Source organism: Lissotriton helveticus, chromosome 7, assembly GCF_964261635.1.
Source record: "Lissotriton helveticus chromosome 7, aLisHel1.1, whole genome shotgun sequence".
NCBI classification, from domain to species: domain Eukaryota; kingdom Metazoa; phylum Chordata; class Amphibia; order Caudata; family Salamandridae; genus Lissotriton; species Lissotriton helveticus.
Window position 1 is genome coordinate 1,678,626,894 of NC_136068.1, and position 17,842 is coordinate 1,678,644,735.

The 17,842-nt window shown below is 44.7% G+C and overlaps 1 protein-coding gene across 3 annotated transcripts in view; it reads left to right on the plus strand.

Moving 5' to 3' along the window:
- The window catches only part of LOC144767615 (putative methyltransferase DDB_G0268948), a 460,480-nt gene that overhangs the window by 87,402 nt on the left and 355,236 nt on the right, over positions 1–17,842 (plus strand). The window contains exon 2 of one of the 3 annotated variants that reach the window (XM_078651019.1): positions 5,312–5,466. The exons of the other annotated variants lie outside the window; for them this stretch is intronic. The gene's annotated coding sequence lies outside the window, so the exon portion shown is untranslated. The remainder of the gene's footprint in view (positions 1–5,311; positions 5,467–17,842) is intronic. 3 annotated transcript variants of the gene reach the window in all.

Consider the following 17,842-nt stretch of genomic DNA (forward strand, 5'->3'; position numbering starts at 1 on the left):
ACTAAAGAAGCCATTGCTCAGTGATCACAAAGGGTCTTTCTCTCACAATGATGAAAGTCAGAGTGAGGAAAGAAGGAGGGATTTTCATCATTTGGGAAAAACAAGAGTTCTCAACCAATCAAAAGTGTTCATTTTAGATTATATGACCTAGTCTTACATCATTAGGAAACCAAAAGTGAAATGAACCAATGAAAAGTGTTATTACCAAGTCACATGACTTGCTGTGTTTACGTTAAGCGCTTTGCAGGGCCTCCCGGTTTGCTTCCAGAAACCTGCGCTTTGCGACTCGCTTCGCGTACCAGTTCGCTAACGTAGCACGTCATATGACGTATCACGCGACAACGTGAAACGTCATGCGGACGGGAGGCGTCACGATGTTGTTTTCTAACGCGGCACTTGCGGTAAAGAAACGTTTACCGGCTCGCGGTCTATTTCGCGGCATCAAGGTCAGCTAACGGGAAGCTTCCCGATTCGCGAAGCGGGAACGAAGAAAAAAAAATATTTTAAAAAAAAATTATTCATAAACATATAAAATATATTTTGGGATTTAAAGAAGAATACATTTTACAGCTACAGATATTAGCTGTTAAAAAACCAATGAAATTCACAGAAAAAACCATAGGTTATAGACCATATATAGTTAGGAATTAGCATTTACAAAACCTTGAAAATTCACTGAAAAAACCATAGGTTATAGACCATATATAGTTAGGAATTAGCATTTAGAAAACCTTATTTTACTCACACAAAACCATTGAAATTCCATATATAGTTAGTTGCACTAACTATATATCGCGCACCCGCAATCCACTGCTGATGATGTCACATATTACATCATTCATGACATGGTCAGTGACATCACTGATGACATCACTGATGACATCTCAAATGACATCACTGATGACAACATCCAGTGACTGTATGTTTCTGTAAAGTTAAAATATGTCTTAGATATTGAAGAATGAGTGGATGTATAAGTGTCTGGATGAAGGATTTAGTAGGTGCGTGACTGACTGTATGAGTGAGTGATTAAATGTGTCTCACTGAATGCATGGGTTAGTGACTAAACTGTCTTAATTTGTGCATCATTATGTCTGTTGTGATGTAAACTGCTGCATGTGTTGATCATTAGCTATATGAGAGGCTATATGTGTTATTAATTGGTTGCCCAAGTATTTCTATGGGAGATTGAGTTTGTGTGGGGGTGGCTGGGAGGTGTGTGACTCTGTGCATAGATGTGTGAGCAGTTGATTCACTAGGTGTATGAGTTCAAGAGTGCATGTGGAAAAAGCTACATGGGCGGTTGACTGTGTGCATGAGTGTATTGATGAGTGAATGGATATCTCAATGCTACATGTCATAGTAAGTACATATGTAAAACACAGTACATGTGAGAGTTGGCATATATAAATAACTGTGCATGAGAGCCACTGAATGTGTGAGTGGCTGTATGGATCATTTTGAACTTGTATCAGGGATTGTATAAGAGAGTAAATATGTGTTAGTATATGTTTGAATAAGTAAGGTGTGTATAACTGTATAGTTGAGGAAATGGAGGTGAGATTGTTTCTTTGCATGACTGACTAGGTGTGTGAGTAACTCCATGGATGAGTGACAGTGTGTGAGTGTCTGTATACACTGAGTGTATCTAAGGTTATATTAGAGTCTGAAGAGGTTTATCGTATTAGCACAAGAATGATGTCAAATGAGATGTCATCAGTGATGTCATCAGTGATGTCATTTGAGATGTCATCAGTGATGTCATCAGTGATGTCACTGACCATGTCATGAATGATGTAATATGTGACATCATCAGCAGTGGATTGCGGGTGCGCGATATATAGTTAGTGCAACTAACTATATATGGAATTTCAATGGTTTTGTGTGAGTAAAATAAGGTTTTCTAAATGCTAATTCCTAACTATATATGGTCTATAACCTATGGTTTTTTCAGTGAATTTTCAAGGTTTTGTAAATGCTAATTCCTAACTATATATGGTCTATAACCTATGGTTTTTTCTGTGAATATATATATATATATATGATGTTTTTGCCTATAATTGTATGTTTCTTTTATTAAATAGAACCTTGTCCTGATGAAGGTGTTATAACAAAAAAATGAAAGGCTGCGTCGACAACTTGTATTTTATTGTTCTCTATGTGGATTGTCACATTTTTAAACTTTACTGTATGGCATTGTTTTTTTATATCAAATAACATATGTGATGTAATAAATTGTTTAATTTGTTAATATTGTTTCTATTTTGTTGTTTGTTTTGTACATTCATTGATTATGTGGTTGCTACTCAATTGGGATCTTGAGTTATGAGGGGTGACATATAATAGATCTTTCAATTTTTTGAAAAACACATGGACCCCCTTCAGTTTTTTACATATTTCTCCTTTTCCCTAATTGGATACTAAAGAAAACCTCCCTTCTTTTTGACAATAATAATAATCTTAAAGTCACAAGTATTCTGTTAGTCCACTCTTAATCCATAAACCCCAGTTCAGGTAATGCGCAATCCAGTTCGTTCACAAGCAATGTTTAATCCAAGTTCTTAATTTAGCCAATGTTCCATATGATACAATCCATGTGATCAGTGTAGGTTCCTTCAATAATACAGCTTGATACAACCAACCCATGTTTCATTGCATGGTAATTAGTACCTCAACTTCTTCAGGGCTGTGGTGAAATTAGTAACTGTATCCGTGTAATTTGTATTTCAAAAGTGTCCGATATGGTTTGCTCCAAGATGTAATAATGATCTACAGTATAAAAACTAAATGCAATGGTCCATGCCACAGAATACACTCAGGGTTCAACACACTACTTTCTTTACTGTACATTGTTGCCTCAACTATTATCTTGGACCATTGATACAGGTGGATTTACTTGGTGGGTCCATAGTGAATAATTAAAGGTTATTGCCTCTCTTTTATATTTAATTTGCTATTCAAATTTTTGCGGAGTGTGGTTGCCTGTTTTGGGGTTTGTAATCCTTACTTATTTTAGATTTCTTTTTATTTTAGTATGGCGCCAGTGCTGATGATAAGTGCCAGTGCTGAGCACCGGAAACCACCAACTTAAATTAAGCACTGGTCCTGACAGAGTGAGGCCATCTTTGTTTGGAGACTAGTATGTACTACACATCATTATCCTACTACACATATATGTTGTGATTCTGTCAAAATTTATACTTAGGTAATGTGTAATGCCAATTCTGTTACCCATAGCCTTGTACACCAACAACATACACACACTATTATATGTACACCCACAATCACCACAAGCACAACACCCACACCACCCACCACCCCAAAAATAATTTGTATGTGTTAATACAGTTGTGTGCATTTTACCACAATAAGTTGTAAGATGAACACTTATACATGACACATTATAATGTTGCATGTGAGAGCAATGTAAAAATACATGAGGCAATAGCCTTGATAGGGAGACAAGTTACAAAGAAGCCTATCTGAGATTCCGGCAACAACAGGGTTGCTGAGCAACATGGTGCGGGAGCAGCAGCACAGGAAGGACCTGGACAATGGGGTTTAAGATAGAATTGGAAGTGGGAACACGAGAAAAAGCACATTTTCACCTCTTTTTCCTCACTTCCGCCAACCCGAGTTTTGAGGTTTTCCTGCCACAGTTGCCTTGATGGAAAGTCACATTGCAATCAGCTTGGCGTTATTCTTGCCAGGACTCCCTCTGACAGCCGCTCATTCCTCTGCCACTGTTGAAGCTGGAGCAAGATCGTTGCAAAGGTGGCAGGACTCTGGGGAGTAAGGCAAATTGTAATCATAATCTGTAGTTCAATAGTTGTGAATACTGACAGATATTTACACATTTAGTTCAAACAGAAATACACCCAAAAAGACATATCCCACAAGCATGACACCTTAAAAAGTAAAATAAAATAGGAGGGATATAATTGTTTCAATACATTTACAAGTTGATGTAGAACAGCCCACCACATTCATCTACCTAAGTAGTAATGTTAAAAGGCAGAGGAATATTTAAGCCACAACATAGAGTTAATGATTGAGCAATGCATCCGATGCTGAAATAAGTCAAGTAGTATAACTTTATTAAGAATTATGATATTTCTTGCTGTAATGTGACACCAACCTATCCTATATGTAATTATAGAATAAGTCCTCAGCTGTCATAAGTTGATTTTTTAGTCTAAAAGGTGGCCTGCTCTCAGCACCTACTGGACTTCTGTGCTACAAACTAATGTACATGTTGGAAGTATTTAGTATTTTTATGTCATATAGGTAAGCATATCTTCTGGGCTTGTATGCTTAAGGAATATAACAAAAATACTAGTACCTTGGGGAACATGTTCATTGTCCTTGCATCAGTTAAATTAAGATAATGCTATCCCATTCTTCCAGAGGGTTATAGGACATTGTCTACCATGTTTCAATGCATTATGCACTTCCTTACCATCTTATTCAGGTTCAATTTCAAAACCAGCTAAGCCACAGTGGTGCAGTACTCATTTAAGGATTTAGCCCATGATCTAAGTATTTGCCCTCTGCCCCTGCAAGGTCTAATGGTTGTCAGTCACTTAACACATTTAATTACAATCTGTTACATTCACTGAATGATGCTTGAGGAGAAGATCAGTGTACAATAGTCAACGTATTCGGTTCTATTGGCCTGAGTCTGAGAGCTCCTGAAGGGTAGGGTGTCTGCCTCACTTCCTGTCATCAGTGACACTGTTCCCAGGCATCAACTTTTAACCTACAAAACATTGTAGTGTAACCTACAAAGGATTAATACTGCATGTTAGTTTTATTACTTTATTGTAAGGAAACCAGGAAAACACCCAAATACATTGGGATGTCAAATGAAGGACCAGGATTAAAACTAGTGCTAGTGCTGACATGGAGTGAGGTGTTCACATTACAGAGAGGAGTCTTCAAGATTAAGAAGTTTAGTGCAGGAAGCTAGCAATTTTCCAGCTGCACCACCCAGAAGGGAATCCTCTCCCTCTCTTACTCAAAGTGATGGGAGATCATTTGTCCGTTCAAAAAATGTGAACATATTCCTTTTCCAATACTAGCCCCCGTCTGATTTACTACTGTGACCTGACCTGACCTGATGTGTGTTTTATGTATATTCGATTTCTTAATGCCAAGAGGGCTCAAACTGTTTTGTGAAAGCCATTGAGGTACTAATGTAACATTAGTTCCCCACAGCCTGTTGCATAACTCTCGAAACAAGCACTAGCCTGGGTAACCACTTATGCCTTTATGGTTGTCATGCGAACCAAATCTATTGCCTTTATTACAGACCCTGTTTGCAACATCCTAGTCTCAGTGCTTAACCTTCAGACAGACTCTAGCGCTTGGCACGTGGGGAGCCCTTGAGCACTAAGGAGCTACTTTCATTGACGTGCACCACTGCAACTGCTGCTAGTCAAGCAGGAAGACAAACCCACTGCAACGGTAAGTTGTGCTTTTCTCATTTGTTCCTTGCTCTACAAGTATCAATGGTGCAGCTGTTGTTAAACTGTCTAGATCTGTGGATCCAGGGTAAAAGTAAAAAAAGAGTGTTGGCATTTACCAGGTGAAATCAGAGCAAACCTAATTTTAGAGTAGAAGCCATGCAGCCTCCTTCCCTTAGCCAATAGATGTTACCAGGTACACCACATCTGGGGCCTTATATATTTAAATGGTGAGGGGGCATGGAGCACCTCTCCTCGAGCCATTGAAAGGCCCCAGGCACTCCATTACCTGGGGCAGAAATATGTTTATAGGGAGGGGACTTGTGGCCCCCTCCCTAGCCATTGGCAGGCCCCTGAGACCAAATCACAACAAGCTCCAGGAGAGCGTTTGGGTGAGCTGCACATGCACCAAGTGAAAAGAGGGGGCAATTAACAATTATGTATTACCTATTCATAGGAGTATTTAAAATGTTTTAACACTCACTCAGGTGATGATTTTCCCCTGGACTTCATTGACATCATGCACCCTTCTTGCCTTTCAAAGATGTCTTCTGGAACAGTTTCTCCACTTCGTTTGGGTCAGTCATGACATGAGGCATGCCATTGTGTTCAAAACACAGTCTGGTAGGTAATAGCAGTACATAGCGTATATCCATGACTCTCACTGTTTTCTTGATTGGAGTGACTTTGCAACACACTTCTTGAACTGATAGTATGAAATCAGAGGAGAAGTAAAGATCAGAGACTCAATGTTGGATGTTCTTCTTGTTTCAGACCATATTCAGATTTTTTTCCGGTTTCTGTAATTAAAGATGTTTAGCAATGATGAGGGAAAATGGAGCCTCAGGAATTAATCCAAGTCACAACATTTGGGGCCCGATGTAGGTAAATTAGATTTACCGATTCATAAATACCGAATTTTTCCGATTCGGTATTCATGAATCGGTAAATCTAATGTAGGTAATTTTTCGGTAACAAATACCGAATCGGGATGATTCGGTATTTACCGATTCTGTAATTACAGAATTGGTATTTGTCATTGATTCCTATGGGCCTTGATTTACCGATTCGGTACATTTACAGAATCGGTATTTTACCGAATCGGTAACTTTACCGATTCAGTAAATATACCGATTCTGTAAATTTTAAGGGCCCTACATCTCCATTTGCAAATACCGGTCGGTGAGGGCCAAAATCGGCCATTACCGGCCGGTATTTGCCGACCTACATCCGGCCCTTGGTGAGCTTGCTCAACTGTAAATGTCGAGGATTGGTTGTCATCGCCAAAGATGCCCCACATCAGTAGGTGTGTTTGGTGTTTCTCCAGGTGGTTCATATCACTAAGGCGAGGGAATCAATCCTAGAGTCTATCAGAAGTTTTCTTAAAGCAGCCGCCCCCCCTGGAACATGATCCATAACCTCATTTTGAAAGTGGAGTGACTCATATTGGAACTCCATGGCTTGAGTACCCTTGTGCTCCTCAATATGTGACAAGCAAGCCATATGTGACTGCTACCAAAGTTGATCTATCCATGCATAAAGCTGGACATATTCTGGACTTGATCTGCTCCAATCTGACAAATATCCAGGTAGCTAATCCCGTACCATTCATTTGGTCAGATCATTTTCTCATCCCCTTTAAGATTAAAATACCCTATCTTGTTAGGCCAGCACTGACTCCTAAGGCATCAAGCAGAAACTGGAGTCGCATCACCCTAGATTCACTCCAGGAACACCTAAAAAGCTTGCAGCATATCCCTGCCTCTGATCTTGATAGACGCATTGACAACCTGGATGTCTGGATAGGCCAGGCCATGGAGGCATTGGCCCCACTGAAGCCTATTAAAACCTTCAGGGCTGTACCTTCTGCTCCTTGGTATTCCGACGAGCTCCGTCAGAAAAAAAGCCTCGTGCAAAACCCTTGAACGTATTTGGAGGCAGAAGTATTCCTTGGAAAGTAAAGTTACCTACAAGATGGCCACCAAGGAATACCGTAGACTGATTGTAGAGCACAAAAGAGACTATCTGACCTCTCGAATCAACAAAGCCAGTCATTGCTCCCGGGAGATTTTCAGCATTGTCAGATCCTTTACGGATCCCCACGCGCTGACCCGGAGCCAGCCCGCCACCCAGTCTTTTTGCGACAAACTATTGGAATTTTGTGAGGATAAAATCGAGAGCATATATGCCTCCTTCCCTACTTCTAACGATATAGAACAGGAGAAAGAACACACTCTTCAGAATACACGGTCCCCTGTCCTCTTAGAATTCACAGCAATCCCTGAAGCTAATACCATTGTAGAATTACTTAATTGTAAATCTGGATCACCAAATGATCCCTGGCCGGCAAAGCAATACAAGAGATTGGCAGTGTTTCTTAATCCCTTTCTCAACCTTATCTGGAACGACTCGTTGAGAACGGGTAGGTTCCCTGCCAAATGGATGCATGCTTCCTTAGTCCCCATCCTGAAAAAGCCCAACTCGGATCCAGACAATCCGAGTAATTACAGGCCAATATCTCTTTTACCTGCGCCAGCAAAAATCCTGGAAAAATTGACTCATTCCCAGCTTGCCAATTATATTGAATCTCATGGCCTGCTACATGACTCTCAGCATGGCTTCCGGTCTGGCCACAGCACGGAGTCAGCCCTTATAGAAATGGCTGACTCGGTGAGATGGACGCTAGACCGGGGGTCGAGGGCGGTGTTAGTGCTGCTGGTTCTTTCAGCAGCATTTGACACCGTCTCTCACAAGACTCTGCTGAGGAGACTGGAGGATCTGGGTATAGGTGGCTCTGTGCTGAAATGGATCTCTTCCTATCTAACGGACCGCACACAGCAGGTATTCACCCCTCCTTTCACTTCCTCCGCTAGACCACTTAAATGGTGAGTTCCTCAGGGCTCTTCTCTGAACCCGCTCGTATTTAATGTCTATTTCACCCCCCTGGCCGATATGATTGCACGAACTGGGATCAAAACCACCTCCTACGCTGATGACATCCAGCTTCTTTTTACCTTTGCTGAGCCTTCTGCCTCTGCATTTGACCCTCTGAAATCCAGCCTTAGGGATATCTCCAAGTGGATGGACTCTAATTCCTAAAATTGAATGCAGGTAAAACGGAGATCCTGTTTTTTAATACCCCATCGCCTCTTGATTCCAGCCTCTGGTGGCCTGAAGTCAAGCCCCCATCCCCAAAGACTCTGTAAAGAACCTGGGGGTCCGTTGTGATAACCATCTCACTTTCAACACCCAGGTCCAATCAGTAGCAGCCTCTTGTTTCGCCAAGATTAAAACAGTAAACAGGCTCATCAACTACCTGCCTTCTGATTGCTGTAAGACTGTGGTTCACGCATTGATAACTTCCCACCTCGACTACGCCAATGCGCTGTACCTGGGCATAACAGCAGGCTTATGTAAAAAACTCCAGACTGTTCAAAACGCTGCAGCACGTCTGGTGGAGAGAATTCCTCCCAGACAACATATCTCTCCGCTTCTCCGTAGATTACACTGGCTACCCATTGCCAAACGATGTATATACAAGGCCATGACTCTAGCATTTAGAGCCTCCAAGAGCAAAGGACCAGCTCACTTGAGAAGTAGCTTACGTCTATATCAAAATGCCAGAACCTTGCGCTCCAACTCCCAAATTCTCCTTGCTACTCCTAGATTCAAAAGGACACGTGCAGGAGGGAAGACCTTTGAAGTCTGTGCCAGTCAGCACTGGAACAAACTCCCGATTGACCTTTGTGCCTGCCAGACAGAAGCCGCATTTCAAAAATCCCTTAAGACCCATCTTTTCTGCCTATAATTTCCCCCCCCTTCCCTATAGCATCCCTGTTACCATTTTCACTAGCGCCGGGACACCCCGTTGGGGCAGCTGAGCGCTTTATAAATGCCACAAGATAAATAAATAAAAGCATGCTTAATGTATGGTGTTCCCATCTCCTTGGAAAAGTCACAGAAATAGCTCCCCTACTGACCACGGAAGTGCTGAGCTGGAATAACTTTTGCTGTCAGCCAATATACATTTATATACACAAACAGTTATTGAAGGAAGTAGAACACAGGGCAGCCGCATACTAGCAAATATTGTACATATACCCCCTAGACCTCAGAGGCGATAACTAGTAGCTTGAAAGACAGAATACACCTGAGAAGATTAATTACAAATGATTATAAGTTGTTAAGGGCACCCTAAGTACTTATACATGTAATACTCTAACGTTATATGCTTTCAAGCGTTCTAAAAAAAATGAACAAGCCTACAACAGACAGAAGTAGGCACTGTTCGGAAAAAAAGAGCATGTGCAACATGCAGGTAAAATACCTCTTTCATCAAGAAGCAGTCCAAGCAGCATAGAGACAGCTTCCTTAAGAAACACATTTCAGAAAGGTGAACATTTAGCAAAATGACAGTGTTAGTATTGGGGGTCTCTAGTTGGCACAGGTAGGTACTTGTGACAAATAGGGACCCTCTCCTTTAGTCAGAATAAGGGGGTAATATACTCCTACAATAATGCCTGGTCACCCCCTTGGTAGCTTGGCACGAGCAGCAAGGCTTTATTTCAGAGGCGTTGTTAGTTAAGCATTTGTGACCACATACAGTAATCCAGTGACAACACTACAAATATACACCACACATGGTTTTATATCAAAAATAGGTTGAAAATAACACAGAGTCTAGCAAATCCAGCGGACAGCGTCAGAACTGGCCCACTCAAATGTCGACAGACTCAATCACAGTACCTTTAACTTGAGGCGGCCGGCACGGATGTGCGAGCCGGTTCCGGTGTGCGTCGCGGTGCAGAAAGGAAGCGATGCAGGACGAGTTGAACCTCGATGCGGTGCAGGCAGCGGCCCATTGAGAGTCGGTGGATCCAAGGCTTGCATTGAGGGCGAGACGGTGCTTCGATGTGGTGCTCTCAGCTTGCGGTGAGGCGACAGAACAGGAGTTCGGGAGCTGGCATCGATCAGTCCGGACAGCGATGCGAGTCAGGCGGTTCGTCTCGAAGCGTGTGAGGTGGTGCCCAACTCTGGTGTGGTCACATGACTCAGAGTCAGCAGCAGGGATCTCTTCGGTCATACCAGTACGGGTCGGTGTAGCGAGGCGTTGCACGTGTCGGTGTCCACCAGTCGCGGTGCAGGCTATGGCTTGGTGACGGCATCAGGATGGAGTCGGTGAGTGCAGAGCTTGCATTTTTCGAGGCGGACGTTGCTTGATGCGATGCCTACAGGACACCGGGCCGCTCGTGAGAGTCATTCACAGCTTCCTGCCTCTGTAGCCACTGAAACAAAGTTTCCAGCAGCACTTCACAAAGGCTGGTGAAGTCTACTGGTCCTGGGACTTCCGTCAGGGAGCAAGCTCTGTCAAGGTTGGCACGCCGCAGGATCAGTGCGCCGTGATAAAGCTCCACCTCCGGACCTCCCGAACACCCTGATATGTAACCACAGGGTGTTCAAGTGATACGGTGAGGGAAAAAACCCCAAAAGGGGAAAAACCCGGGAAAGGAAAGGAAGGGGACTGCTGGGAATGGGAAGCTGTAAAACAAAGTGCACACAGGTTAATACAATACCTCAAACCTACTCTCATTGAATTCTCGCTAAATAGAAAGATATATCACCTGCCCTGTTTATGCTTCTGAGCTTCCAGCCAGCAATGCACTCCTTACACCTTCCTTCCTTAAACAACATAAAACCACCATTAGTTTATACTGTTCATCCTAACAAGATTCGAAGTATGAAACACTAAGGAACTGTACATACCCCTGGGGGATTAACCACCCCGACATAAAGCAGCCATAGTTAGTTTCAGCACTAACGTGACAACAGATCCTCTCCTTTTTGGTAAGTAATTCAAATGTCATCAAAACAACTCCCAAGGTGATTCCCAAGCAAACGATATAGATTCCCTCATCCACACCGTTGGAAATAAAAAGTGCAAAGAAAAGTAATACCCCACAACAAACACGGTAGGGCGTAGTTCCAGCACTACCACCACCCGCTTTGGTATTTGTAATACAAGATAGAGCTTCCAGAAGTCATGAATTCATGACGGCAATGTGGAGGAGCCCCCCCTGCATTCCGCCACTGGACGGACCACTGATCCACTTAATAACCAGCAAACTCGCTGTCTATTCCTCCCTCACGGAGACTTGCTAACAAATGCCCAAACGAAAGCGAGAACAGAATAAATGGCCAAGTCCAAGAGCTAACCGCTCTTCAACAAACTTAGCAACGCCCAACACAGGAAACGCTGGACCGTTACCGGATCGAAGTTCTTCTCAGCCTGCAGCAGTTCAAGGAAACACAGCCTCCAGGAATCCAACTGGGAACGCGGCCAGCGCTCCCGCAGGTACACGGGTAAAAATCAAGTACACTCGCTCCCCCGCCCGGACTCACTATATCCTGCCGCAGCAAAGTCCGAAGCACGGTCATCATGGGATATGTAGTTCGGTAGGCGCAAGTCTAAATCCTGACAGTACGCCCTCCTCCCAAGCGCCTCCTAGGACCGGGCTTGGAGGGATATCTCAAATGAAAGGACCTAACAGCCCTCTGAGCATGCACATTACTCCATGGTTCCCACGAGTCGTCCTCCGCAGAATACCCCTTCCAGGAGACCAAGTACCAAAGCACACCCCTGTGAAGTTTGGAATCGCGAATGGTTTTCACCTCGTATTCCAGCCCCTCATCGCATTCCACAGGCTGTGGCGCTTTCCTTCGAGCTGTGAGAGCCCGCTTCAAAAGGAGGACATGAAACACAGGATGGATCCTCAAAGAACCAGGCAATCTCAGTCTATATGCCACAGGGTTGATCTGCCGTACAATCGGGTACGGATCAATGAAGCGTGGATGGAACACACTTCTCAGCTTAAACCGAATGTTCTTGGTGGACAGCCACACCCTGTCTCCAACCTTAAACTGGGGACCAGGATTTCTGTGTTTATCCGCCCAGCGCTTGTACACCTCTTTAGCCTTCAACAAGTGTTTCTGCACACCCTTATGCACCTTTCTTAGGGCATGGACGTGCGCCATTACAGTGGGGCGGTTGCTTAGGCCTACAGGGATGTCTACGGGCATTGTGTTAGCATTGTAGCCGTAGTTGGCCTTAAAAGGAGACATACCAGTGGAGCTATGCCATGCATTGTTATACGCCAGTTCGGACATCCACAACAAGTCCACCCATGATTCATGCGCCTCCTTGGAATAACAATGTAGATATTTCTTTAAAGTCTGGTTCAGCCTTTCAGTCTGCCCATCTGTTTGTGGATAGAAGCTTGTTGAGAGAGCCGATTCAATGCCCAATGCCTTACACCACATCCTCCAAAAGCATGCCACAAACTGTTGTCCACTATCAGACACGATCACCTGAGGGATGCCATGTAACCGTAAGACCTGAGAAGCCAACAATTGGGCGGTTTGTCCTGCTGTGGGGAGATTCTTACATGAAATGAAATGACCCATTTTGGTCAGATTGTCCACCACCACCATGATTGCTGAACACCCCTGATCAAAGGGCAAACCTGTGATAAAATCCAGGCTTATGTTCAGCCATGGGCGAGCAGGCGAGGGCATGCGCATCAGCAAGCCGTTTTTCCTACTATTTTCCCCCTTCGCTCTCGCACATACCTCACAGTTCTGTACCCACTGAGCAACATCCTTAACCAAGGAATCCCACCAGAAATATTGTCTAATGAGACTCACTGTTTTAGTAACACCAGGGTGACCTGCCATCCTGCCATAGGTGCTACGTGACACCACGCAAAAGCCTTTTTCCGTATCTGTGTGGTAGGTAGGTACAAGCATTTTCCTTGAAAGGGTAAACCTTGTTTCAACACCCTTCCAGGAGCACCAGCAACCCATCGCTCCCAAGCCGCCAAAGACCTAGAGCCCTTGATTTCTTCCAGGAAGTTTTCCGCACAAACCACGCACAACACCTTAGCTGTGGGGATGATAGCCTGCTGGACTTCCTTTTGTTGTTCATTAGGTATCATTTGCCTGGACAAGGCGTCAGCCTTTCTGTTGTCTATGCCAGGTCGGAAAGTCACCACAAAGTTATATTCCGCAAAGAAAAGCACCCAGCGCATTTGTCTTTGCGTTAAGTGTCTAGCTGAAGTCATGTATTGAAGGTTTCGGTGGTCTGTGTAGACCGTTACTGCATGACAAGCCCCCCATAAGTATTGCCTCCACTCCTGAAACGCCCTCTTAATAGCTAAGAGCTCTTTCTCTGCGATGGTGTAGTTTGTTTCGGCAGGGCTTAGTTTTTTGGAGTGGTAGGCTACGGGGTGGAGTTGACCAGTGAGTGGGTCTCTCTGAGACAAGACAGCGCCTATCGCTTCATCTGAAGGGTCAGCTTCTACCACAAACGGATTCTCAACTACAGGGTGTACCAGTACGGGAGCCATGATAAAAGCTCTTTTCAGGGTCAGGAAAGCCTCATCCGCCTCGTTAGTCCATACAAAAGGGGCCCCTTTTCTCAACAATCTAGTAATAGGGACTGCTGTTTGTGAAAAGTGCAATATAAAACGGCAGTAATAATTGGCGAACCCCAAGAAACTCTGCACTTCACGCACGTTCCTTGGGGCTGGCCACTCCTGAATCGCCTAGACTTTCCTGTCTGACATCTGCAAACCTTTAGAGCTAAGAGTCACCCCTAAGAACTCCACCTCGCTAACTCCAAACTCACATTTGCTCAACTTTACATACAATCGATTTTCTCTCAACTTATCCAATACCTTTTTTACTTGATGCGTATGACATGTTTCATGCTGAGAGTATACCAGTATATCATCGATATACACCACCACAAAGTGATCCACATAATCCTTCAACACGTCATTAATAAAGAATTGGAACGCCGCTGGGGCATTACAAAGCCCAAAGGGCATCACCAAGTACTCGTACAGCCCGTATCTCGTCTTGAACGCATTCTTCCACTCGTCCCCCTCGCGGACTCTGACCAGGTGATAAGCCCCCCGTAAGTCCAAACGGGTATAGATCTTTGCTTCCCTCACCTGGTCGAGCAAGACAGAAATGAGGGGGAGAGGGTAACGGTTCCGCATGGTGTTCTTGTTCAAGACGCGATAGTCCACACAAGCCCTTAGGTCCCCGTTGGCTTTCGCGATGAAGAACAGAGGTGAGGCAGCAGGAGAGCGGGAAGGTCTAATGAACCCCATTCGAAGGTAGTGATCTATATATTCCTTCAAATGGGTGGTTTCAGGCACAGACAACGCGTACACCCTGCAAGAAGGAATTGTAGCCCCTTCCACCAAATCTATGCGGCAATCGTACTCCCTATGAGGGGGTAAGGTTTCCGCTTTGCTCTCACTGAACACGTCTCTGTAGAGACTATACTCGCCGGGGAGTTGAACGTTCGTTTCTACTGCCGTAGCTGCCGAATAAGAGGTGGTTAAGACAGCAACATGAGCAGGGGGGCCAGGTACCATATGCTCTCTGCAAAACTCGGGCAAAAACTTGAACGTCTTAGACTTCCAGTCTACAACAGGATTGTGGTGACACAACCAAGGCATACCTAGGATTAACTCGTACTGGGGAGCCGCAATGATGTTCAAGGATAACAGCTCAGAGTGTATGTTCCCTTGTAGCCTAACAGACAGGCCTACCTCGCTGGTTTTCTCCGTTATCTGTCCTGATTTCAACGGCTGCCCATCCACCGCTAAGACTTCCTCAGGGTTTTCTCTCAGGATACGTGGTAGGGACAGGCGAGACACCAGGCCATCGTCAATAAAATTGCTGGTGGCCCCAGAGTCTAACATGACCAACACCTGATGGAGCTCTTGCTCACATTCAAGCGTCATACCTATAACGAGATGGGACCTGTTTTCTCCTATCCCGATTGTAGATAGAGAAGTGAGTTTCCACTCCTGCTCCCCCTCCGCTCCGGGTCTCTTGTTCTCTGACTGTTCTGCCTCAATCCCTGTGGATGACACCGCTACTTTCTTAGGTCGAGTAACTCTGGAGGTCTTTGGCTTAGAGGGGCTCTCACAAACGTAATGCCCCTTCTTCCCGCAGTACATACACAATCCCTGCGTTCTCCTAACTTCCCTCTCTTCTTTGGACAACGGGGCTCTGAGTGCTCCTATCTCCATTGGTTCGGGGCTGTTTTCCATCCCCCCTGTAACCTTGCGAGGGGAACGTTTGACATATAACGATCCTTTTTCCCAACTTCTTCTAGAGCCCCCTCTTTCTGTCATCCGGATATCTAATCTTAACGCCAGATTAATCATGTCCACACATGTCCTTGGCTGTGGATCCACTTGAGCTATTACATCTTTTAAGTCTTCTTTTAACCCCTGATAGAAAAGGGACATTCTCTTCTCTTCTGGCCATTCAGCCTCAGCCACCAGCCTATTGAACTTGGTCAAATAGGTGATCAACTCGCCTCTTCCCTGCCTTAATTCTAGGAGCTCCTTGTCTGCGCTAAGAGAAGTAGCCCTGCGATCGAAAACCCTTTCAAATTCGGCCCTGAATGCCGACCAGTCTGAAAAGATGGCATCATTATTTTTAACTAAAGGCACAGCCCAGTTGGCCGCATCCCCTACTGAGTAGGATATGGCGAAAGCCACCCTTGAGTGGTTGGTAGGGAACGAAGCTGGTTTGCACGAAAAACGCAACAAAACCTGAGTCAAAAAAACCTGTATTTTGCAAGGGTCCCCTGAGAATCTTTCGGGATTAGCTAAAGGAATGGGTGGAGGCACCGTCACCTGTATGGAAGATGCAGCAGAAGAGGCATTAAAGGGATTCTTAGACAGCTGTTCCACCTTGTCTCGCAGCGCTGCTGTTTCTGCTTTAGAGGAAGCCAGCTCCTGCTGAACCAACACTAGCGCATGCAACACATCCTCCATGGATGCCATTTATCACGACAAACCGACCAGGCAGAGTAAAATAGTTGGGTACTTGATTCTGTCAAGGTTGGCACTCCACAGGATCAATGCGCCGTGATAAAGCTCCACCTCCGGACCTCCCGAACACCCTGATATGTAACCACAGGGTGTTCAAGTGATACAGTGAGGGAAAAACCCCAAAAGGGGAAAAACCCGGGAAAGGAAAGGAAGGGGACTGCTGGGAATAGGAAGCTGTAAAACAAAGTGCACACAGGTTAATACAATACCTCAAACCTACTCTCATTGAATTCTCGCTAAATAGAAAGATATATCACCTGCCCTGTTTATGCTTCTGAGCATCCAGCCAGCAATGCACTCCTTACACCTTCCTTCCTTAAACAACATAAAACCACCATTAGTTTATACTGTTCATCCTAACAAGATTCAAAGTATGAAACACTAAGGAACTGTACATACCCCTGGGGGATTAACCACCCCGACATAAAGTAGCCATAGTTTGTTTCAGCACTAACGTGACAACAGATCCTCTCCTTTTTGGTAAGTAATTCAAATGTCATCAAAACAACTCCCAAGGTGATTCCCAAGCAAACAATATAGATTCCCTCATCCACACTGTTGGAAAACAAAAGTGCAAAGAAAAGTAATAAGCCACACAAAACACGGTAGGGCGTAGTTCCAGCACTACCGCCGCCCGCTTTGGTATTTGTAATCCAAGATAGAGCTTCCAGAAGTCATGAATTAATGACGGCAATGTGGAGGAGCCCCCCCTGCATTCCGCCACTGGACGGACCACTGATCCACTTAATAACCAGCGAACTCACTGTCTACTCCTCCCTCACGGAGACTTGCTAACAAATGCCCAAACGAAAACGAGAACAGAATAAATGGCCAAGTCCAAGAGCTAACCGCTCTTCAACAAACTTAGCAATGCCCAACCCAGGAAACGCTGGACCGTTACCGGATCGAAGTTCTTCTCAGCCTGCAGCAGTTCAAGGAAACACAGCCTCCAGGAATACAACTGGGAACGCGGCCAGCGCTCCCGCAGGTACACGGGTAAAAATCAAGTACACTCGCTCCCCCGCCCGGACTCACTATATCCCGCCGCAGCAAAGGCTCAAGGGAGATGTAGTCCGATGCATGGTCATCATGGGATATGTAGTTCGGTCGGCGCGAGTCTAAATCCTGACAAGCTCTCTTCCAAGCCCTTGGAGATCTTTGCACAAGTTGAAAGAAAAGTCCACAAAGTTCTTTCTCCTCTCTTTTGCAGTCAGGCAACCACTGCAGGCCAATCCCCTAAGCAGCACTTCAGCTTGGGAATAGTCTCTCCTCAGTTTCTTCAGGTTCCTTCTCCTCAGCAGAGGTTTCGTCTTGTAAATCCAGAAGTGATCTAATTTCTTGGGATACGGGTCTCAATACTTATAACCCACAATCCTTTGTTCTCTGAGGGGAGAGAGGCCTGTCCCCGGTTCAAGCCAGTTCTGAAGTACTCTGTTTACCAGAATTCTCCTTTCCTTT